The 9,159-nt window shown below is 41.5% G+C and overlaps 1 non-coding gene across 1 annotated transcript; it reads right to left on the bottom strand.

Moving 5' to 3' along the window:
• Positions 1 to 854: 854 nt before the first annotated feature.
• On the bottom strand, positions 855 to 935 carry LOC120248307. Its single transcript, XR_005532551.1, has one exon. It is a non-coding gene; the product is annotated as a small nucleolar RNA SNORD115 (small nucleolar RNA).
• Between the last annotated feature and the right edge of the window lie 8,224 nt (positions 936 to 9,159).

Here is a 9,159-nt window from a genome sequence, read left to right as displayed (position 1 = left end):
TATTATTTCCCTCTCCACTTTCTTTCAAGGCTCCTGCCTGTGGTAGTGATGAAGTCACCACCAGTTTAAGCTTGTCTCCTCACGCATAAGGGACCTATCCATAAGCCAAGCTTGGCCATTTCTTCTTCTGCATTTGTCATGTGGGAACCTGCACTTGTCCATGGCCATCAGTGTGAGCTGGGGGAGGGCACTGGTAAACCCATGGTGGGTAACATGGGCATCTGGGCTACCTGCTCAAGAAGCTTATGCATGTTCTATCATCATGCTCAAGGTCAATCCCGGATGAACAGGATCCATAGCCTCCCCGAGCTTCTTATTTCTTCTCTGTCATCTGACAGAGTACCTAAGGCATCTTCCCTTTGCTTGACAATGGACATCACCTTTGCCAGGCTTCTAAAGGCCACTCCAACAGTGATTTTGTTCATTCCCTTGGTCCTTCCCAGGGTGTAAACTCTCATGTCCCAAGAAAATGTCTCCATACCAATAAATTCTTGCTTATCTAGTTCCAGCTTCTTTTATCAAAATTCTCAGAAATTCATATGTTGATGATCAAGGAAATCTACTCACCTAAGATCATTCGTGCTATGGTCTGTGTGACCCTGGATAGAACGTCTCACTGAAAATCACAATGAGAGAAAAGAAAATGACCCTTAAATGTGCTCCATTACTAGGAAATATGGACCATTAAATAAAGCATAAAGTGTGAGCATGTGTTGTTCATTTAGAACTTCATAGGCAGGTTAGGGGCATGTGAGATTCCTGCAAGGGATTGATTATCTCAAGGCTCAGATACCATTATTCTAGGAGAGAAATGAGGAACCCCAGCATCTTGTCCCAGGATTGTCACTGAGATTGGGCCCCAGTGTAATCCTACTAAGCATGAGTTTTAGGTCATTAGCTCTCTTCAAGACAATATAAGTTCTCATCATTTACCCAACCAAGGTACTCCCCACACAACCACACCTTTGGATCTGCATATGCTTTTACCAGGTAAGGATTAGGAAAATTCTGATAACAAGATAGACATGGTTTTCCATGTATTCTTGGAAATCTTGCCGATGTAGATTGTATACAATTAAGTTGAGACAGTGGGTAAGCTTGTCCCGTTCTCATCTTATTTACTAATTTTTTTGACTACTCCCAGTACATCTCCTGTTAGTTTGTCTGCCACAAAGCATGCACAAAGGCAGGATTAAAGCAAGAAATTTATTGAAAGAAGGAGCAGGAAAAAGTGGGATTGTTTTGTGGGATTTGCCCACACTTCAGGTTTGACACCCGTGGAAAGAGAAAGGGAAGGAAGGGGATTGGCTAGGAAACATCTTAGACTGTAGTGTGGTTCCCAGAAATTTTTGGCCTGGCTGATAGAGAGCTCATTAGTCCCCCAGTTGCCCCTTTGAGGAGGTTCTAAGGAACATAGGGACAGATTTCAGTGGGGCAGCAGCAAGGCCATCAAGCAACTATGCAGCTTTTAGAGGATATGTATTCTGCAGGATACATTTTCATGGTTGTCACATCAACTATCCAAATAAGAATTTATGAGAACCATTATTTTGAAGTGGAACAAAACTGTATTTGTATCTTTGCTCTTTAGCCTTGGTCTAGTCCTTGGGGTGCCTGGGTGGCTCAGTTGGTTAAGCGTCCAACTTAGGCTCAGGTCATGATCTCATGGTTAACGAGTTTGCACCCCATATCCGGCTCTGTGCTATCAGCTCAGAGCCTGGAGCCTGCTTTGGATTCTATGTCTCTCTCTCTCTCTCTCCCTCTCTCTCTGCCCCTCCCCTGCTCATGCTGGGTCTCTCTCTTTCTTTCCCACTCCCTCTCTTTCTCTCTTTTTCTCTCTCTCAAAAATAAATAAAAACATTAAAACATGTTTTTAAATAAAATAAAAAACCCTGGATTAGTTCTTGAGCTTCTCTAACTCTCAATTTTTTCCAGCTGTAAACATGAAGGTCATAGTTACTATTTCACAGCATCATAGGAAGTATAAGATAGAAGCTCTTAAGATGGAACCTGGTTTGTAAATGTAAGTTCCTCTGAGCATATGAATACGAGAGACCTTTGCATTGTCTGACTATTTTCTTTTGCTATCGAGTGTGCAAAATTTGGTCAGCCATTAAGAAAAGAACACAGAAAGCCTTTTCTTATAATATGTATGAAGAATATACATAGACTCACTTAACAGTGGTTAGAACAGTATGGAAGGTATTACTGATGCCATAGGAATGAAGACAATGTTTGCCGGTTAAACATCAGTTTAGTATCTGAAACTTAACAGCAAAAAAAATTAACTATGATAACTTATGACAAGAAATGGGGTATGTTATATTTTCTGGCACTTCTTACTAATGACCTCTTTTAAAAATTTCAACCCACCTCTCCTAACTCTCAAAATAATGTGCAATCAAAACATCGACTTTGCTATAGCAATTAATTCTGGTTTATCAGTTAATTTCAGATATTACAGGGTTTCATACTTCTGACTGTGAATTTAATACTAGATTTTGGATTTACTTATTATCTTTGGCCTGATTTTTTTGGATTACTGTGAACAAAAATTCTAATATTTACTTGAAAATGTTTCATTTAAGTTAGGTTAGCCATTCTAAGACTATTCAGATTTAAAAATCTTATATTACCAGCAATTATAGGATGGAAATCAATCCCTGCATACGGAGAAGTTTAAAAAACTAAGAAGGTAAGCATGATGTATAAAATATCACTTTAATAACAATTGTATAATGGAAAATATGATGAGAATTCACTCAAAACAATGACTGATAGTGTCCACTGGTGTCTAGTGGCTAGGAATTATTAGACCTAAATCTGAGGTTTATGATTGGCTTCTTCTGTATTATGTCATATGGGGGGGGGGATGAATAGAATTCACATAGGCTAGATTTTTTTCTAAGTCAAGATTAATACAGACTGATTAAAAACAACAACAACAATAAGTTGTTTTGTATTGGTTTAATAAACGGGAAGAATAACTTTGGCCTAAGCAATGAACAGCAGTCCTACAGAGAGGAATCAGACCATGGCTAAAGACTTCCCTCTCCCCATTCTACATTTCCTTTCTACACACTCTGTGACTAGCAAATTTTCTACTGCGTACATACAGCAGATTGAGTGGGTGGAGAGAACTTGGATTTAGATGCCAAATCTGTCATTATCCCTCTGGTCCTTGGCACTCCCCAAATGGTGTAGTGGTTGGCATTACAGGGTTGAACTTCCTGCTTCTCCCTTCCACCTGCTCCCTTTTGTGTCACCCACACATTCATCCATGTGTCCACAGCAGAATCAACCCAGGATGAAGAGATTGAGTCTCCATGTCATTTTACAATTACTGCAGAAGAAGTGTATGTAACGTGATCAGGTTTTTCACAGTATTTGTGGAGCCCTTGAATCAGATTACGCTAATCCTGGAATTGTCACTAAACATCCCACATCTCTCTGTTTTAAAATTCATCTATTTTACTACGTTTGTTATTCTGCATATGTCCCAAATTAGAGAATGCTGTGCTACATTCTTCACCAAATCCAACTTTCTGCTCCTTCGGTGTCTCCACACTGGAGCAAATTGTTGGACCGAAGAGAGTCACAGGGTGCTGAGATACTGATCTCTTCGGTTTCTAGGAAGCATGGGGTGGAAGTCTTTAGGCTGGTGCTTTCTAGGTATGAGCAGCGTTGTGCTATTGTTCCAATATGCTGCGCAAATTCTGACATGATCTCTGTGGGAAAGGTGTGGGACAGCCTGGTCCTAGACTTGTCCTAGACCCTTCTTCTCTGCCTCCCCAGGAGGTGGTCCCATCACCTTGTCCCTCTTTTCGTCTCAGATTTTTAGTGTCTGCACCATGTCCCCTGCCTCCAGTCACAGCACAACCAGGATTTCCCAATCTAGGAACCCAGTGCTAAAACGGACACATACAGACATTGCTACCTCTTCTTAATAGCCTAAATTACTAATAACAACAAATAAAAAACCTCCCTATTCAACTGAAATGGAAGATCTCTGTAAGTTCAAACCATAACAGTTAAGCAAGGAAGACCATAAGCAGGAAGGGAGGCCTGCAGAGGTAGAGACAGAAGATGTCTGAGCCTGGGGAGTTCAGACAAAATGCCCAGAGCCCAGTTCTCCACTCAGTTTTCCAAAGTGAGTATCATATTTTCAGAGAAATAGCTGAAACAAAATACATTGGTTGTCCAAAGCAGGGAGAACTTGGCACACAAACTAGCTGCGGAGTCTTTCCAAGGCTCATTTTGACAAGCAGGATTGAAGAAGAAATGAGGCAGACACCATGTTTGTAGGAAGCAGTGTGTTGCTGGGGTGAGAGAGGAGCATCTCTGTGTGAGGAATAGCTATGGGGCTCCTGGCTTCTGTGGCTGGAACACCTCACCCACTCACGCAAGTCTGTGTCATATGGAACTATGTTGTATACCAGAGAGATTTCCTAAGAGCCTTCAACTTGAAAGCCTTGAAAGCCCTGGCCCCTTCCTCATCGGAACTGCCCATTACCACTGGTCCAAGAAAAATTTTCTTCTTAGAAACTCTACTTTGAATAGAAAGCACCAATAGATTCTTTTGAAAATTTTTTTAATGTTTATTTATTTTTGAAGGAGATAGAGAGAACAGAAGCAAGGGGAGGGGCAGAGAGAGAGGGAGACACAATCTGAAGCAGGCTCCAGGCTCTGAGCTGTCAGCACAGAGCCCAACCTGGGGCTCAAACCCATGACCCGTGAGATCATGATATGAGCCAAAGTCAGGTGCTCAACTGACTGAGCCACCCAGGGGCCCTAGATTCTTTTTTTAAAAGGAAAAGAGAAAAGGGATAGAGAAAACAAACTGAAGATGAAGAACACTCAGAAAAATGTTCGAGAACAACGAAAATTTCACCCCAAATGGCTTTTATGAATTCAAAAACTTGATGAAGCAAATGGCAATAAAATGGAATGGAATCCAAAACAAAGATGTGGTACAGTGCATGAAATGGCTTGGAGAAGAAGAGAACTGATCAGGAACCCACTGGCCCCTGAGCCACATTGCCACCTAAAACTAAGTAACCACCCTGAGCGTAGAGCTATTGTTTCCGGGTCCAAACCCAGACCTATGCTGTGCAGAATAAATACCCCGTGTCCTTCTTCACGACATCCGTGGTAACTGGTTATGAGACACTGGGCTGCTGCAGAAATCCATGCAGCACCACCACTTGCCAACGGAAACAGCAGAAGTGAAATTTCCATCTCACCTCTGCCTCCCGGCGGACCTGAGAGGGCACCTGCTTTGTCAAATCTAAATGACATCTGGAGCAGTAACCACATAAAAGTCTGAAAAATGGAGACTTCAGCTTTTCAGTCCACTGCAACGCAGGGAAACAGCTAGAAGGAAAGCAGGTAGGATCAACCGGCCACATCCGTCAGAAAATTACATGAAGAGAATACTAATGCAATCACGTAATCAATGACATTGGGATGGTGTAAAAGAGGAAAGGGGGCTGATATCATGTAAACGTTAATGACTTCGTCTCTGCTCATATTAGGGAAGAGATACCTAACATGGTGTCCTTTCACATCACGAGCCACATAGAAAATGATATTTACATACCAAATGCAGTATAGAGGTGAGACCCTGCGTCCACCCTGTGATTGATGACGCACCTAGTAGCCACCATACAACACGCTGTGCAATACTCACTGAGAAGCTCTGCTCCAAAGAATAAGAGAATTAAGTGTGAAATGCACTTTGTGAGTTTTTATCAAAATTATAGATTAAAATACTCTGGATATTTATTCTACACACATACCTTCACATGTATAAAAGGATATGTTTGTACAGATATTCATGGAAGCATTATTTGCAATGGCAAAAGCTTGGAACCAATTTTACTTAGATAGGGGACCAGTAAAGTAAATTGTAATGTATCCATAATATAGATAAGAATATGCAGTAGTTAAAAGTATGAAACATTCCTGGCTATCAATACAGAATGGTCCCTGAGACACACACTAAGTAAAAGCAACAAAATGAAATGAATTTGTGATAAGAGAGGATACACCAGTGCACCTATGTGTCTGTGTGTGCTTGGGGTCCGTTCTAGCAATCCTATGTCTTCCTCTCTAGGTGTGGTCTCCACCCTTCTCTGCCCTGCTGTGTGTTCTGGAAAGTTGACCTGTACGGGCTGCGTCAGTGTGCTCATCTGAACTCTGGGTTCCTCTTGGCCTCCACAGAGAGGAAACATTGAGAAGAGATTAGGGGAAGGAAGGACACGGAACCTGCGGTCTGTGTTACCCCCTCCAACGTGGCTCCCTCTCTGTGGATCACAATGGATTGGTTGTGGAGATTCATGACTATTTATTTAGTTCTCAGACTTAAGTCAGTTTTTGGACTGGAGGCCCAACTGAGATAGGACTCTGTATCCGGTGATTCTTCTCAGAAACCTTCTCTGGAGGGACGTTGGCCATTTATCAGGGTGACTGCCCTAAGAGAAAGGAAATACATAGATTTTCTAAGGGTTATTATTACTGGGTTTAAATTGTTGCTAATACCCGGAAACTGGAAATACCCCTGTTGTACACTGGTAAGTGTGGGAGCTTATGGAAGTCACATGATGGACTGTTGGCTTGAGTTCATCCCAGAGGGAGTTCTGTAGGAGTGTGGACCCATCCTGTGGATCCTCCCCAACCCCCAAATATATAATGGGAATAGACATGGTTAGCATCAAAATAGTAAACCAAAGGCAATACCACATTCCTAAGGAAACCACAGAATTTTTGCTACCATCAACAAATTGAGAGGCGCAGGAGTAGTTATTCCTACCATATTTTCATTTAATTTACCTTCTTAGACAATATAAAACCAGATGGATCGTGGGGAAAGATTCTGTATTGCTGCAAACCTTGTCAGGTGATGATGCAATCGCATCTGGGATTCCAGATGTTATTTCTTTATTGCAGAAATAAACATAGCCCCTGATACCTATTTACTGTCAACACTGTATTTTCCCCACTGGTATCAGTAGATAATCAGAATGTGGCAAAGATAAAAGGAATACCTTCATCAGCAACTCTGTTCTTTGTTGTCATATTGCCTAAGGTTGTGCTGGCCAGTTTGGTAGCCACGAGCCCCACGTAGCTATTGACCAGTAATAATGTAGCTGGTACAATTATAGATGTGCTGTGACAATTAAATACAGACCAGAATTTCAAGACTGAGTATGAAAAAAAAATTAAATGTTCTATTAATATTTTTTATATTGGTCACATATTGGAATAACATGTGTATGCATTGGGTTAAATAAAATATTAAACTAATGTCATGCTTATGTTTATTCTTTAATGGGGGTACTATAAAATATTAAGTGGCAAATGTAGCCTGTGTTTACTGTTCATTTTGTATGTCTATGGGACAAAGTTGGTTTAGAGGAAATGAGATTGTGTTGATAACCAGCAGAACAGCATAAATACCCATTACGTTGATGAAATTAAAATAACCAGACCCAGTAAGAAAGGAGTAGGACATCTCTTTGATGCCTTTATAAGTTTTAGGTAAGTCAAGGGGTAAATGATTCAGGGACCTGCCACTCCAGTGAAGATTCTGAGGTTCCAGAGTCTTTGTGAGATCCTCTCCTAAAGTGACAGATACATTAGTACATCTTGCCTTGCACACCATGTATAAAGAAATATGATGGTGGGTCGCCCTTTTTGGATTTTAGAGGCAACACTTCCTGTATTTGGGCATGCTACTTTGACCTACTTATCTCTGGTAACCAATAAGACTGATAATCTTGAGTGAGGCCAATGGGAAAACCAAGCAAGCAAGCAAAAATGAACATTTAAAAATGCCTCCTGGGCCCTATGTTCCAATAAGCCCCATGATCTGAAAGAGTCTGTTGCAAGACCCAGAAGGGAAACCAGTGCAAGTCTCTTGGGCTTTTGAAGTAAAGTCACTCTCTTTTGAACTGAGAATTATTCTGAGAATTATTCTCCTTCAAGAATCTCATAGATAACTACTGTCGCTGGTAGACAATGCGTGCTGAATCGTGCTATATGAAAGAAATGACTGTCATAAAATGGGCGTTATAGAATCTATGTATTCATAAAAATGGACATACTCCAAACATTCCATTATAAAACAACACAGGGAAATAGTGCTGGCGAGTAACTCAGACTCCCAGGACACTTGTTCCTAATCATCTGCCATTTCCCCTCTCAGCCCGATTCCCTGGCCTCACGGGATTTCCCGATGACCAATTAACTGAAGAGGAGAAAGTACAGGCCTGTTCTACTTCTGTGTCTGCTGCACTTCTGCTCCGCTCTGGGGTGGCCCTGAAGGTAGCCACGGAGAGCAACCTTCTGGGTGGCTACAACCTCAAACTGAAACTGCCGTGTGAAGTTTCACACAGTGGCATATCATAGTCAATGAGGTTTATCTGAGGCACTATGATTGCTCTTTGAAAGCATTGCATGAAATGAGAGATGGCTCTGCATACAAATCTACACTGACTTTTGAGGATTGGTTAGTGGGCTGGCATGCTGGACATGGACTAAAGGAAAAAACAGGACTGGATAGTTGTTGAAAAGGTGGTCTGAAGGAGGGGTACACAGATGAAACTTTGCGAGTGGTCCTGGGATGTGGAAATATTCCAATGGCAGATTAGTATACACTACAGCTTCCCTGACAAACCCTCTAGCCAGTAGGCCTATGTGCACAGTGGGCCTGATGGCAAGGATGGAGGACATGGATAGGCTTAACAAAATGGACTTGGTCTTCACCAAAATTACTGGCTGTTGTGACGGTTGAACACATAATTTGTAAACAAGAATGGCCAACACTGAGACTCAGTGCATGATCGTCCTTTGTAGAGTCTTTTTCTGGATGGTTGACTATATCTAACCTGTTCCTTCAACCAATGATTACCTTCAAAGGCTTCAGGGCAGCTATGGACATGGGCATAATGGCTACGTTTATGTTACCTATGTCTTCTATCTTCTCCTTATCCCACTAACTTACATGAAATACATTAGTGATGGCCGATGTTTTAAGTTTTAGGGAGAAATATGATCAAATTGATATCACTCTGCGATGACAGCGTAGCTCTGTCCCTGAAGCGTGTCTCCTGTGTAGAGTCAACCTCAAACTTTTCACTGGACAGAAAAGTAACTGTG

This window comes from Hyaena hyaena, unplaced genomic scaffold (genome assembly GCF_003009895.1).
Source record: "Hyaena hyaena isolate Hyena2069 unplaced genomic scaffold, ASM300989v1 scaffold_578, whole genome shotgun sequence".
NCBI classification, from domain to species: domain Eukaryota; kingdom Metazoa; phylum Chordata; class Mammalia; order Carnivora; family Hyaenidae; genus Hyaena; species Hyaena hyaena.
This window is presented reverse-complemented; position numbering and strand designations above follow the sequence as displayed.